Raw genomic sequence first — 16,101 nt, forward strand, 5'->3', positions numbered from 1 at the left:
AACAGCACGAGCACTGCAAATGCAACTAAAACATGTTGACATCAAATGGTATGTTATTTGAAATCTATATGAAATAATGAAACATCTATGTTTTCCAATTTATTTTATTTATTAATTTTATTTTTTCCACAGTTGTGTAAATCAGTCTGTCTGTGGACTGCCAGCCAACACATCCACAACACCAACAACTCAGACAGCACAAAGCCTTTTAAGTTGGCGAGGCGTGATAGCAAATGCAGCGCAGGTACATCCATCTGACCTGCAGCAGCATCGCAGACCACGCCCCCCCTCCACACCACTCTTTCCTCACAGTTGCTCGCCATCGTTGCGCTCAGAGGGTAGAAGGTCCCGATCGAAGTGCACAGGTAACTTCCCTTCACATTTCACGACAATGATCCTGTTAGTGAGAAGCCTGCCTTCATACTGGCAGCTGGGTTTCCTGGCTCCCTGATGCTTTAGCTTACATTTAATTATGCGAAACGTTGCGGTACTATACGTCATGCCGCTATTTTCATCGTACCTCCCATCACCTCTACAAATGGATTTGACCTTTGCTGGAATGCTGAGGATGAATGTGTTGGTTTCCTTACAACTGTTGTCAAGTTTGTAGATATTCCTATTTGATATTTCTGTGTTACACAGCTTTTCAGTCATCTTAGCATCTACATGCTGTCTTCTAAACTTTTCATAAGGTGTTTCTTCAGGTCGGTGCTCGCTTGGTTGAAAATTGTTCACTTTGGAAAATCCGGAAGCAAAGAGCAGCACGAGCATCATGCAGACATACAGTGTCTTCATCGTCTCCTGGAGAAGAAAACACATGGACATTTTTCCACATTAAGAATTTGGCAGATACATCCTTTTGGATCCTGAAGCTCAGCAAGTCGTCTTTGTGAGCTGCAAACACACACGACAAGAGGACTGATAGACCTTTTTCTTTAAATGAAAGAAGTCGTTTTATTTATAGTTTTCTTTTTTATTTATTTCTAATCATATATATTACTTTGTTCTCTGTTTATTTTTTATTTTTCAACTGTTAGGACGATTTCTAAATATCCTGAACAAGCCTGATCTGGACGGCTCCTGGAAGCAGATTCAGGCGTGATGATGTCATTTTCAACTGGAAAAAGAAGCTTTGAAAAGCTGAAGTAGTTTAAATGTTTAGATATTTAACCTTGTTGTATTACTTTATATTTTATATTCATCGTATTAAGACATCAAGATATTTGTTTTTGCCTTAAAATTTTGTGTTTTCATTTATACTTTTTGTTATTATTTTTTTTAATTTTGTCATTTTGCCTTTTTTACTTGATGTGATTTGGATAAATATATATTTATATCTACAGATATAGTGAGAGAGTTTTTCTCTGGGTTTCACAAGCCCATTTTATAGATAAAAGTCCAGGTCATAATAGATCCGGTTCATTAAGAACAAAGTTTAAATCCGATTTAATATAAAAGCCTTTCTGCACTCAGTTATTCTTTCCTGTCACATGTTTCAGTGTGCTCTGTAGTAACAGTGACACACTGCAAAATAAAAATAATAAGACACTCACCTTTTTTTCCTTTACTAATGATGATGATTAACCTGCAGTGGTTCAGGTATAAGTTGGTTGTCTGGAACAGCAGGTGATGAAGATGTGGTGAAGGGTCTGTGGTTCATGTATATAGTGGGTTCATTACATAACTGGATAGGCAACATCTGACAGTCAGTTTAAATAAGATCTTGTTGTATTTGAACACAAATCAGCAAAAACAGGTCTCTCACCGTGCAAATATACAGCTTACGTAAGTTTAGTGTGCTCACCGAATGCAGTGTTTAGTGTAGCAGCAGAATTATGACAGTTTATGGAGATGTTCAACGTGAGCCTGCTGCCCAGCTTTAAAAGGAAAATCATTTTAAATGATACATAATAAGTTCTTACCAAAAGAGGAATGCAGACGGAGATGAGCAGAGATCTCTTCTGCAGTTCAGATGCTGCTGTGAGTTCTAGTTCACTTCTGTCACAGAGGAACAAAGTGTGTTTGGATCTGGACACTTTGATTTTTATACTTCTGATCAGCACCACCTCAAATAATCCTTTGCATCCACACCTACATCACTGGCCCACCACTTCTAGGAAACTTTAACACTTCCCTGCTTGTGACTCAGAAAGATAATGCAAATATGATGACCACTGACCACAAGAACCTGCATGTAGATGCAGCCTGTTTTTCCACATCTGGCTTTAGAAAAAAAATTAATGCACAAACAAATAGATTTAAAATAAAAAGATGTGTTGGTATATTTTGACCTTTCAAATAAACTATTAACACTTCTTTTTTCCCCTTTTTAAGTATAATTTTTGGCAAATAAAGTGAGTGTTTTGACCATTTGCAGTTAAAATGTTGAACAATCTTTTTATTTTTGTTTTACTACCAGTTGGTTGTAATAATTTCATATGAGGATTTAAATGGATGTATAACAAAGCAAAGGATAAAAGTATATATAAAAGTATATTTAATGAAGCTGATCGAACAACAGTGCAATATGGCATGATGACAGTGTTTGCAATTTTGGCAGGAGAACAAAAGATAAATATTATAAAATACAAGACATGAAAATCTCAGAGGTCAGGGGTCGGGGGCCCAGGAAGTCTGACCCGCAGATTCCAGGTCTGACTTCGAGTACATAAAATATCATCTTTCTTGTGGGGAAGGAGCCTGAGTTAGAGCAGGAAGTTACACCATATTGATATTGTTGGGGTAGCCTCAATGCCAGTGTTGGACTCTCCAGTTTCCTTGAAGGAGGTTTGACTTTGTGCCATCGTTGGCTGGACTCTGTGCTCATTGATATCCCCGTATCAGTGAGTTAAGACACCATGCATTTATTTTCTGTGTGGCACACAACAAGAAAACAAGCCAAGAGAGAACACATCAGCCTCCAATGACAGTTTATTAAAAGGTTTATTGGAGGTTATTTGTTGTGTTATTGAACCTGTGTGCTAATGAAAGAGTGTCCTTAATAAACGTACTCCATAAGGAAGTGTGTTCACAAGTGCACAGAACACATTAGGGCACAGGTTAATGATCGGTTTTACAATTGTATTGTCAGATCGATGGACACTTTCGGATACTTGGATATTCAGGTGATTAGAGGAGCAGAGATGATCAGCTGATCAGGATTTGGTGGTGTGTTGGATCAGGTGGTGGAGAGATACAGGACAGGCCTGACATACACAAACGTATAGTGAAGGTGCAGAGGCTCAGATCTGTGACATCGTCCCAGCTCAGTGTCCATATTTAGATGTAACAGTGCTATAGACTTTACCTGACAACTTGTATGAGTAATGTTTTCATCTCAGGCATGTCAATTTCATTTGTGAATATATTTTTAATACTTGTACAACAGATTTTTTTGAGTGTTAAATAGAAATTATATGCTGAAACTGAAGTGATGGGTCGCACTCTTTAGTTCACCCCTGCTCTCGAAACAATGTAGGTGGTCCAGTTAACATATTTACATTTTTTCATTTGCTGTTTCACTTGCAAAATATTTCCAGTGTGACATTTGATCAGGTCTTGTAAACCTTGTCGTTAACCAAGCAGTCACTCCCAGGCTGCTGTGCTGATCACCGGATCTTAACTTAATTGTCACAGTGCACTCAGAACAAAACAGCCATGCAGAGATATGAGTCACAGTGACATTAAAACTGATGAAGACCGTCGTCGTTAGAACCAGCAAACTGAACGAACTAAAAAAGATCATCTAAATTCAACTGGTCTAAAATATCAGGATCTCAGTGTTAAGTCCATATTTTTGAAGTAGAAGCTTTTACTGGTTTTACTTAAGAAAAAGAAATAATAAGGAATTGTTTTGGAATTTGTCCAGGTTAACAGATGAAATCATGTTCAGTGCTTTGTCCTGTCAGTAAACACAGATTCTTTATTTGCACTGAATGGGACAGCATATAATTTCACTGCTTTTGGCATAATGACAATAAAAGATAGTTTCAAAGTCTGACCTGCAAAGCCCGTCCACCCAGTGTCCTCCTCAGTCATGCTGGTTGCATGATTGCTGTAGAAGTGCTAAACTACTGTGACCTGATTAATTGAACTGAGCTCACACTGCAATAACTAATCAGTGAGGTGGTAGTTTAAGTACTTCATTACCAAAATGTATAAATGAAGTACATCAGAAGATGTTGGGGAAGAAGGACTTCACCGGGTGGGCCTGGACCCCCGAGGCCTGTCCCTGTGCCGACCTCGTCTGAGTCTAATAGATTTATAAGATAGAGCTCATCAGAAGACTAAGATATGAATATAAACATGATATTTGTCAGTTTAATTTAATGTTAAGTTGAACTGGAGTTAACCAGAATCCTTTACTCTTCCAACTCCTCTACTTTGTCTAACAGTTAGCTTAGCTTAGCCTAGCCAAGTTTTCTTTGCAAAATTGCTAATTGCATGGTTTCAAATTGCAGTTTTGATTTTAAGTGGACTAATTGTTCAGACCTGCTCTGGGGCCTGTCTGAAGTATTAAATTGACATATATTTGTCTCAACACCTACGCAGGAGAACTTTTTTGTAAGTGTGAAATGGAAAATAGAAGAAGAAGTAGAGATGTGGGTGTTCCTATTTACATGTTTTTATTTTCTGTTTCTTTAGCCAAACATGTTATTTGATCAGAGCACCTGCCTGTACACCTGCTGTTAACCAAGCAGTTATTTTCAAGCTGCTACACTGATCACAAAGTCAGGACATATGAATGACAGGAAGTGTCCAGTGTCACGTACCGATATTAATGACAACAATGATGGGTCAAAGCAACATATGAGCATTTATTACGATATCCTGATAAATGTAATGCAGCGGGATAACTTCTACAGTTATTATGTTAGTGATGATGCCTCTTTGCTTTTCATTTATTCACAGCTTTGTGGCGTACGATGGAGTGTCAGGGCCACATTAAGATGATAACCTGCCACGGCTGCAGTACCCTCTACAACACGGCTTGTGTCGATGATTTAGTGAAGCAAACTGATCAGCTGTCTCATTGTGTCTTTTGTGTGTTTGGTTTTGTGTTTTCAATGAACTGAAAGCCCTCTTTAATGCACAAGGGTGTGACCATCCACATTCTCTCATCTGTCCAGTGTCAGCCGTTCATTTTGTGCAAATGGTCAAGTCTTCCAAGTGTGCGTGCTTTTCCTTCTGACCAGATGCAGCTTTTTGCACCATAACTTTATTGTCCTGATACTGATCCCCACACTGTGTATGTGCACTAAAACAGCAATCATTTCACTGCTCAGGTTACAAAATGTCATAAGATGCTGCATGGCCGTACAAGATAGACTTTGGTTAGCAACAACTCTCTGAGGCCTCAACTGTGAAGCAGAACGCTGTCTTATCCGGCTAACTTCAAGAGCCAAGTTATCCTTTGAACCTAATCTGCTCCACAGCAATTTTTGTTCCAAATGTGAGATCACCAGGTACAAAATCACCACCTACTAACCAGTAAGACCAAAAAAGAACAAAATAAATAAAATCCCCGATCCTGGAAGGTCCCTCAGACCGCTGTGTGCAGAGAGTAGGAGGGTGTAATATTTTTCAGCAGAGTCTGACGTCTTTGTCTTTCCATGATTAGCAACGATAATGAACATAGATTCTCTACAACTTTACTGTTTTGGAAGTATTAATATATGATCCTAAAGCAGGACACCTGCACTGTAATTAATGACCTCACATCACATGTTTAAATTATGCTTTTACATTTAACCTTTTAATCAGACCAACAACAAGCTCATACTCAATTTTAGCAGCAGTCATTGTGACACTGATGATAAAACTTGTGTAAAATTGCAAAACTGTAAAAAGAAATTTAAAAAAAAAAAAAAAAAAAAAAAAAGCATTTTTGTAGCTCAATGTTGAAATTACAGGTAACTTCACTGGTTGGCTGTTTCACCTGTAACACTTCAAAATAACACGCTAAGGTTTAATAGGTTATAAGGAATATACTCTGAGCCCTGAGCAGTGTTGTGCTAATAAGAGACGTTTTGTGTGTGCAGTGAACCAGTAAGTTTTGTATTTCATAATTTATTGAGTTTCTATTATCCTTTCTGACCTGCGTTAATGAAGCAGTCATTAGAGCACCATGTCCGCTAGAATAGTTCTGTAGTTTGATGCTTGAGTCGTTGCAGACTTGTTGAAACTCCCTCACCCGTCAAAGCAGCGTCTTTGTTATTCGCGTCCAGCAGATGGCAGTGTTTCACTGTCTGACGGCTGTCTGAAGCTTCAGCTGGATTATCCGTTTGCTATGTTTGCCATGTTACAGTGGGGAGGAAAAACTCATTTTTAACAGGAATATCTAGACATGAGTGATTACTGCAGTGGGGCACTATCTGTGCTATCTATAAGAAATGTTAGCAACAATAAAACTCTGAGGATCAGGGCTCCATTTCACTCCAGTGTTCAGTGGCATTTTAAAAGAGTGAATACCGACGCTGAATGTCTTTGTAAAGCAAAAGCACTTTGTTAGCCTTTACAGAGCAAAGCTATGGATCAATGTGCAGTGAAGAAAAATCGAGGTGGCCAGTCTGTCCTTTCCTAACCAATCACAGAGCTCCTTACATTGCACCATGTGGCTAATTTGTGTTTTACTGATATTGCTGGGCTGCTGTCAATCATTTTGTCTTTATATTACAACAGAGCATTGACCTTTAACCTGTTTAATTCATACTGAGTATTTTTTTTAAAATGTATTGTCATAATAAATTCTGCCTCACTGAAACACCATTTTGCATTAGCCTCTATCACCTGACTTGTCACTGATGATATCACTGCATGAGCAGGCGAGCGGTAGCGGCGGGGGGGTGTAGGTGAAGCTCGTGAAGAACAAAATTCTGTACGAGCGGACGCAGTGAGTCCAATAACCAGGGGTAACTGGAAATAAGGTGTTGTAGGTTGGCTTCCACAGTGTAAAGAGACACTTCTCCCTCATGCTCTAACAGCTGGTAAATCAATTTAGAAGCAGAGTCGATAACGGCCTCCTGAAGCTCCCTAGGTGGGGTGACTGCCGCTGGATCCATATCTGGCTGGTCCGTACTGTCACGGCGGGTGAGGAGAGCCGTGTGAAAATAATAAATGAGGATCCAATCGCAGGCAGTAGTGGAGAAGTGAAGGTGGTTTATTGAACACAAAAATAAATATGGACAACAGCAAATGGAGCACGAACTAAACTAGACTGGAAACAACTAAACTACAGAGCACAAACCTGGACAAGAACGAGCAGAGGCGATGGACAGCAGGGAGAACACACGGGTGAGACATGGTGGATACACAGACAGACCAGCAACTACAATGACAGAGGACACGACTTAAATACACAGAGAAACACAGGGGAATTACACACAGGTGGTGGACACAACTGGGAATAATCACCAAGACGAGACAGAGGTCAAACTGAACACACTCACATGAGACGCAGACCTTCACAATAAAACAGGAACAAGAAACCATCACACTAAGACGCAGACTCGACATAGAGAGAGAGACAGAAAATGACACATGGAACTAAACTAAACCTGCAAAAACATGACAACTCAAAATACTGGGTCAAACTGACCCAGAACCGTGACAGACTTTCTATAATGTTTTGCTTGAGCATGTCCTGCTTTTCTGTAATGTTATTTCTACAGCCTCTTATTTCTAACCTCTTGTGTACCTCTTTTCAACCACTGGGAGGCGCTACAGCTTCATTCCTTTCACACTAAGGCAGCGGTAGGGAACTCCAGGCCTCGAGGGCCGGTGTCCCTGCAGGTTTTAGACGTTCCCTACCCCTGCACTAAGGCCTTTGAAATCTTCATTAACACTGAGCTTGAAATTTCTATCAGTCGAATGCAAAGGAGTCCTGTGGTTGTAGGACAGAGGTAGGGAACGTTAATCTGCCATCATTTAGATTATATGACAACAACCTTCAAATCTGAAGTCTCAGAAATCTGCTTCATGTACAAGTTCCTCCAATAATCAGGGCTAATATCACCAAATTGTACATAAACAGACTTTTACATGTTAAATATTTCTCAAATATGGGGAAAAAAACAATATAAAATACTATATTATTAACAAAATATCTTAAGATACAGCTACAAATTGCTTGAAACATCTGCAATGAAATATATAAAACAGCTTTATTGTCAGTGAGGACAAAGTTATAGTGATGCTGTGCTGGAGTGTTCAAAAGAAGACAGAGACATGAAGTATAAATATTGTATAATATTAAATATAAGAAAGAACAAAGTTATAAAAACATTAATAATTGAAATCTGCAACAATATTCACATAAAGTGTAAAATACAGAGTTAACTGTTTAATAGGTAAAGTTTAGGTCTTGCAGTCGAACAATGATCCCAAACACAGCAGCAAATCTACAGCAGAATAGCTGAAAAGCAAAGTCCAGACCTCAACCTGGGACATTCAGAGAGCTGTGCTTAAATAAATGCCCACAAAGCTCAAAGAACTGAAGCAACGTTGTAATGAAGAGTGGGCCAACATTCCTCCACAACAATATGAGAGACTGATAAAGTCAAGCAGAAAACAATTAGCTCACATTTGTGCTGCTAGAAGTGTTTCTAGTTATTCACAGGACTGTAGTTTGAATTTAAAGAAATGTGAAAGTGCACTGAAATTAACATAAAGTTATTGCAATTTTTTTTAAAAAATCAAGAAATCTAAGAGGAAGAAACAATGTAAACCACACAATTGTTTTCCTTATATTCTCCACACGGCAATGCACATAACAGACATAAAATATTTGCATTTATCAATAGAAAATATACAATTTTTCCATAGTCATAGCCAGGCCCGATTACTGCCAAACCTGTGCTGAATCAATCACTTAAACAGGACCTGTCTGACAAAGTAGAGTAGACCAAAAGATCCTCAAAAACTACACATCATGGCGCAATCCAAGGAAATTCAGAAGCAAATAAGAAACAAAGTAATTGAGATCTCTCAGTCTGGAGATGCAACGTCAAGATGAACAGAATCCAGTTTCTGGGATCCTGAAGGAGAATGTCTGGCCATCTGTTCACGACCACAAGCTGAAGTGCACTTGATCCAAAGCACACCAACAAGTCCACCTCTAAGCAGCTTAAGTAAAACAAAAGAAAGACTTTGGAATGGCTTAGCCAAAGTTCATACGTGAATCTGATTGAGGTGCTGTGACCTTGGAAAGGTGGTTCATACTCAAAAACCCTCCAGTGTGGCTGAATTACAACAATTTTGCAAAGATGAGTGGGCAGAAATTCTTCCAGCACCTCGTAAAGGACTCATTGCCAGTTATCCCAAACGCTTTATTGCAGATGTTTCTACTCAGGGTGGCCCAACCAGTTATTAGGTTTAGGGGGCAATCACTTTTTCCACACAGGGCCATAATAATGGCCGCCTTAATAATAAATGCCTTGATTTAGGAACTACTTTTAATGTTTACTTGTGCTATTTTGCAAAAAATAAAATCTCTGCAAAAACATCAAAACTGCTGACCATCTGACCTCAATATGAAATTATTAATCTTTTGACCAAAAACATTTAGATTTGTAAAAATAAAGAAACCATAGAGGAACAAACAATGTTGTTTGCTACGTTCTAACATGGCAATCTAAATAACAGTAATGCAAACATATATATTTATCAATAAAAACAGATCGCCTTTTCACTGTTACAAAAGTCAAGTATATCAGTGTTTGTTCAGCTTTCATAAATGTAAGTTTATAAGTACATAGTACATTTTTTGGTCCAACTTCTTTTAATACATGCAACACATTTCAGAACATTTGGGACAGAGACAACAAAAGACTGGAAGTACTTCGTAAAAATCTGGTGAAACACTTTAAAGCCAGTGGGATTAAATGGGAAACATAAAATTTAATACTAGACAAAGACCGATTGAATCATGAAGCAAAGAATTAATAACTAAATCACAAGTAGAAAATGTTAAGCAGATATTATTGGATAGATTTTGGTGTAGAAAAAAATGACAAGAAATGAAAAATGAAAGTTATCTGGTCTTTTTCTTTAAAGAGTAGCCTACTGCAGAGCAGCAACACTGACAAACACCATCATCACCAATACTGCAGCTAATACAATGATCCAGGAGGAAACTTGAAAAAGCAGGAAAAATGTGACACTGATCAAAATGAATACATCAATTATTGATCAAAGAGAAAATGCATACTAGCACAATGCATTGTTATTGCATCTCAGTTTCTCACCATCACTGATAATCTGACGTCTGCTGGACCTCAGGAATCGTCTCCATCACCTCTCTGTGAGGAGCAGAGAGCACTCGTGCTGCACATCCCACCTGTGTGCTGTGTTTACGTGAACCTGAGAGCACAGCTGTAGTGGTGACAGTGAATGTAGCGTTGGTGTTGGACACACTGACAGTGTTGTACTGTGAGAAGCTGAGGTGTTGTTGTGAGAGTGTTACAGTGGGAGCAGGTCGACCAGTGGCTGAACAGGAAACAACCCACTCTTCAGCAGAGTTTGACTCTCTGACATCAACAACAGGTTCATGCAGCTCTGTGAAGGATCAGGAGATATAAAATAAGGAGTATATTGTTAAAGATACATTGACTTCTAACACATGTAACGCATTAAGGTAAAATTTCTTACCATAAGGATGTGTTACACGGTTTATAAACCCCAGTTTGTTAATTATTTGTTCATTATTCATAACTATATACTTAATTTTTTAAAAATTAAGTGTTTTTGGTCAAATGGAATTTCTTTTTGGGTAATTTTAGCCCCTTTTAGCCCTCTGCCAAAATGTTTTAACCTTTCTGTCTCTAACAGTAAAACATCGTTCCTTTATCTTCTGTGTCTGGTGTGTTGGTCAGGATTAGCTAGCTTGGCAAAAAGTTCACATTAAACAAAGTGTGTTACTGTGAGCTGTGTGTTCGTACTATGAGTCACAGCTCGAGTTTTCTTGCGGGTGAAGGTTTTTCACCTCGCTGTCATTCTTGCATAAAAGTGTTTGACCCCTTCAGGAAAAAAAACGAAATTTGGGATTATTTTTGGTTTTGTTCATTGTGTGTATTTGTTTCTACTTTTTACTTTTTCTTTTACTGTGTACAGCACTTTGGTCAACCTGTGTTGTTTTTAGACATGGTTATTGATTGATTGATTGATTGATTGATTGATTGATTGATTGATATGTCTTTGATTAAAATACAGCCTACTCCACATCCTCCAAGTTACAGAGAAGAGGAACCATCTGGGGTGAACTTGTGCACTTGGTATTGGCTGCCATGGTCCCTGTGCCTCTCCGGCTCGCTCATGTTGGCCACAGGTTTGTTTTGTTTTCTCTCCTGCTTCCCTGGGTGGAGCTCATTGTGGGCTCTCACCCTTGGCCCACGTATCTGCGGTGATTTCTACACCTGTTGCTGATCAGGCGGCGTCCCCCTTGCCTATTTAACGCTGCAGCACGGAGTATTCGGCACTGGAACGTTGAACCTCCCATGTTCGTGCTCTCAGCTCTCCTAAGACAAACTCTCTCAGTGTTGTGTGGCGTATTGATCTAATTGGACTCTTTGTGTTTAGATCTCCCCGGAACTGGTGGCGGACCCTGACCTGTGATCCCTGTGTGTGTCAACATAAGTGGAAATTGGAGCGAGAGTGGCTGTGGAGAAGCGAGTGTGCGTAAGAAGAGGAGTGGCGGAGTTTGGGCCGAGTGGGGAGCGAGTGTGGATTCCTTCCCCTGGAGCCCTGAAGCCCTGCCCCATTCACTGTATATACACATCACTGTGGTTTCCCTTCTGTGTTAATAAATTGTCAACCCTTTGCTTGCCAGAACGCTGCCTGCGTCTGAATCCATCTGTTAGCCCTGACATTGGATACCTGGAAATCAGTGAAGGGACCATTAATGCTTAAACTTGTACACAGGTTTGAGAGCAACCACCCAAAAGCTTCTGCTAATAAACACTAGTCTGTGTTTGTGATGCAAATGTTTCTGGCTGTGTTCACAAACATTTAGTAAGGTGAGTGAGGAATATTAATACTTATTATTAGATCATTAGCAGACTGTAGAACTTGACTGCACGCCAAGGTGGCAGTTCAGCCATTTGATTCATGTTGCAGCAGCTCATGAGTGAATGAACATCGTGCAATAAAAGTACTTCTAGAAGTACATTTTTGCAAAAACGGACATTGTGGAGGAATGTAGAGAAGACACGAGGGAGCCCAATATTTTACTCAAACGTTAATCGCTGCATCACACAACTGAACATTCAAAGCGCCAAAACCTAACCCTCTCACTTCCCGTTACACTGGGTACGAGTGGAGCTACCTGGTGGTATGTACTTACATTTATTTAAATTTACTTGAGTAGGGTAGAGTCATGCTAATGACCTAATAATTTTATTCAGGTGTGTTGCAGCAGAGATACATTTCAAAGCTTCAGGACGCTGGCTCTCAAGGCCTGGAGTTTGACACCCCTGCTTTACACAAAGATGGGTTAAATCACAGTGCAAAGAATGAATGAATAAATGAAATATAAACAATAAATAATTATTAAATAGTCTTACACATCAATGTCATTGGTTGACTTTTGAAGTATTTGAATCCTTATTGGGTTCCCTGAGTGACAGAAGGATTAAAACACTTTAAAATCAGTACTGAAAATATGTGCAGACATTACTGGATAGATTTAGGGTTAGAATCAATAAATCACTATCATGTTAAACACTCTTAGAGTTCAAACCTTCGTAGAAACATAAGTCCAGTATCATGGAATGAAACCTGAAGGTGCATTTGAGGGTGCAAAACGTTTCGTCGGCATTGTTGTGTTTGTTTGGGAGAAAACGTACAAACACACAGTGCAGCACTTCAGAGTTACACTGCTAGCGATCGAAGATTTATGTAAATTCAACAAGCTAAACGCATTCTGTACTGTACAGCAGGAGTCCCCAACCTTTTTGCACCACAGACCACTTTAATGTCAGACAATATTTTCAGGGAACGACCTTTAAGGTGTCGCGGATAAATACAACAAAAGAATAAAAAAAAGAAACTGTGGTATTTTGTAAATATAATAATAAACGTGACTTGAGCTGTGCGCCAACAACAATGACAGTGACATCCTCCTCTCTGCTTTTTAATGCTCTCTGGTCACTATGGTAACGCGTAAATAGTTCTTTCAAAACAAGACACACAACTACAACCATACATTTCACACCGGAGGATCAACTCTCGCGGAACGGTACCAAAAGACTCACGGACCGGTCCGTGGGCCTATTAGGGACCGCTCCTGTACAGGAGACACTGGACTAGATTGATTGACAATGGTCTACAGCAATCAGAACGCACAACACGATGTACTGTAAAAAAAAATAAATGAATCAGCGAAACAGCAAGTGTCACTTTTGGCCACGAACAATTTAGGGGATGGTGAATTTTTTTGAACAAAACCAGAGTGTTAAAAAAAACTTAAAACCATTTTTATTTCTCAGCAGCATCAATAGTAACAAAAACGCAATTTAGTTTCGCTGTCAAAGTCGATTTAACTGAAGTTACGTGTTTCCGGTTACTGTGGAGCTCCACAGCGGCTGCAGCCAGAAGCTGTTTCTACAGGATCCTGATGGACACTCAAAGCTTTTAGAAAATGTCCTCATTAGTTGTTTGCAGCAGAATATCAACCGATGTGAACCAAAACAACAAAAGTGCTCTGCACATGTGTGTGAGACTACAGATTCTAGAATCAGAACTGCTGATTTCATTACTCTGAACTTTTAAAGGCAGGTTTTGTATCTGAGAGCAGGGACACTTGCTGTGTTCAGTGTGACTCGTCTCTGCAGAAGGTCAGGGCTCTGATAGTTGCAGTTAGCGGGTGACTTACTGGGCAGGTGGATCCTGAGTGTCTGTTGGAGTCAGGGTTCATTATGGTCCTGGTTGCTACTGGAAATAAAGAAACAAAAGGAGGGTGTGTTGTTCAGGAAGTACAGACTGTAGCTCAGCAGGTAGAATTACTAACTGGAAGGTTGGAGGTTTGATCCCTGGCTGCTCCAGTCTGCACGCCACGGTATCCTTGGGCAAGATATGGAACCCCGACTTGCTCTCCGATGCATCCATCATAGTGTCATTGTTAGAAAAAGAAGTGCTTGTGTGAATGAAGCACGCTGTATAAAATGCTGTGACTGCTCATATTGAAAAGCAGCTCATAAGAACTGGTTCATTTTCCAGATAATTCCACTATTAAGACAACAGACATTTGGGAGGCTTTCTCTGAGAGTAACACTGAAAGTCTTGCTGCTCCTCCACAAAATGAACTTCAGATTAAAGACACAGCTCAGCTAAACACAACTCAAACTAATCTACACTATTTTTCTTTATTACGCAGCGTTTTTATAACTATTTCCAGATGTTTCTAAAGATGAAAACAGAATTAAACTCCAGCCTGATGCGTTTCTGAGGTTCCTGACTCTGACCGTCCCTCAAACGCCTCTCTGGGCGTTTCCTTCCGTCGCTTTTACTTTCGCTTTCGTGAATGTTGTGGCGCAGTTGATCGTCTCCATGTTAAGGTAACGTTAGCAGTCTGTACTGTTTTCCTGGCTGACATCAGCTGTGTGCAGCTTAGTTTCAGCATAAATCTGCTTCGTTTTATGTGAGATCAGAGTCTGGGAACGAGACAGAAACAGTTGATGATCAGCAGCTGAACTCGATGTTACTGTGGATCCACTGACTGATGTCTGTAGGCAGCTTCTCCTGCCTCCATCAGTCTGTTACGGAAGCCCGTTTCCGCCACAAAAAAGGATCCATTCTCGAAATTTCGACTTATAACTCGAAAGTTTTGAGAAAAGTAGCTCGAAATGTCGAGTTAGTTCTGCCAATCAGTAATCTAGCTACAATGCGCACTCAAACCCGCATCGCAACAAACCGGCGCTTTCGAGAGTACGTTAGCTGATATTAACGCCATGTGATTCAGCTAATAACAGAAGGATTTCATCATTTGTGAAGCCACACAGACAATAATCAGCGACTTGTGCATTTATGACTGGCTGTAATTCTGGTGTCTTAGCTTTAGCATTTGTAGCTGAGGGCTTCAGCTTCCGGGTAACAAGGAAACTACGTCATTCACGTAAATTACTGATTGACAGCACTAACTCTTAATTTTGAGTTAGTTTTTTCAAAATTCCAAGTTAATAAGTCGAAATTACGATAAAATAAGTCGAAATTTCGAGTTCTGGATCCTTCTTTTTTTTAGTGACGCAAACGGGCTTCCAGTGTGTGGATGTTGTTTAACTGCTGACAGTGAGACAGGGCTGTCCTAAGAGTCGCTGCCAACACTTCATCTATAAAATGCATTTCTCTGCTCGTTCGCTATAGTCTGCTGTCGTATTTGTATGCAGGTTATTTTCAGTTTAACTGGTGATGTTCATTCGTGTATTGTAGGTGAATGCGTTGATGATTGATCATAAATTAGTAAACTGGCCGTTTTTGTTCAATAATTCCTGTTTCATGTTCAAACCGTCAGACAGAAACTCTGCGTTTGTTTTTATGTTCTTCAGCCTGTTGTTCTTGAGGTAATCTGTGATGCGTTCAATGACCCTCCACATGCTCTGAGGCTCATTTGAAGAGAAACAGAACTTCATCTTTAGAGCATAAGTGGGTTTTTGCCCTCTTTATGCCCGCGGTCAGGCTCTGTTTATTGTAGTATAACACTCATAGGACACGGTGTCCCGCTGCACACACACTGCACACACACTGCACACAATGACAGCTGCAGAGTTTGTGTCTGATGTATTAAGTATGAAACACTGTTGGGCTAAAATCTGGTCAGAATGAATCCAGGTGCAGGTGTGTCAGTTTAGGACCACTGGACTAACATCCAAGTGCTCACAATATAAAGTGTATTCTGTAGTAACATCCTGGTGTTGCAGCAACAGTCCCACATGAAAACGTCAACACTCAAACTCAAAATCTCTTTTTGTCAACAATAAAATGACAGCAGACCAATTTGATCAAAGTTGGTAAAAAGCTTCAGAAATTAGTAAAATATTAAAAAGTGTCTGGATGCTCAATCATCCAGGTAAGGGTTAGGTTAGTAATGCTGTGATTGCAGACATTCCCCAA

The 16,101-nt window shown here is 39.7% G+C and overlaps 1 protein-coding gene across 1 annotated transcript in view; it reads left to right on the forward strand.

The window, feature by feature from the left end:
- Positions 1 to 11,495: 11,495 nt before the first annotated feature.
- Positions 11,496 to 16,101, forward strand: part of LOC146676531 (protein NLRC3-like) — a 183,997-nt gene continuing 179,391 nt past the window's right edge. Inside the window, exon 1 of the mRNA XM_085402206.1 lies at positions 11,496 to 14,549. The gene's annotated coding sequence lies outside the window, so the exon portion shown is untranslated. The remainder of the gene's footprint in view (positions 14,550 to 16,101) is intronic.

This window comes from Rhamphochromis longiceps, linkage group LG3 (genome assembly GCF_057381845.1).
Source record: "Rhamphochromis longiceps isolate RC_006_pf linkage group LG3, R_longiceps_female_GT1.1, whole genome shotgun sequence".
NCBI classification, from domain to species: Eukaryota; Metazoa; Chordata; class Actinopteri; order Cichliformes; family Cichlidae; genus Rhamphochromis; species Rhamphochromis longiceps.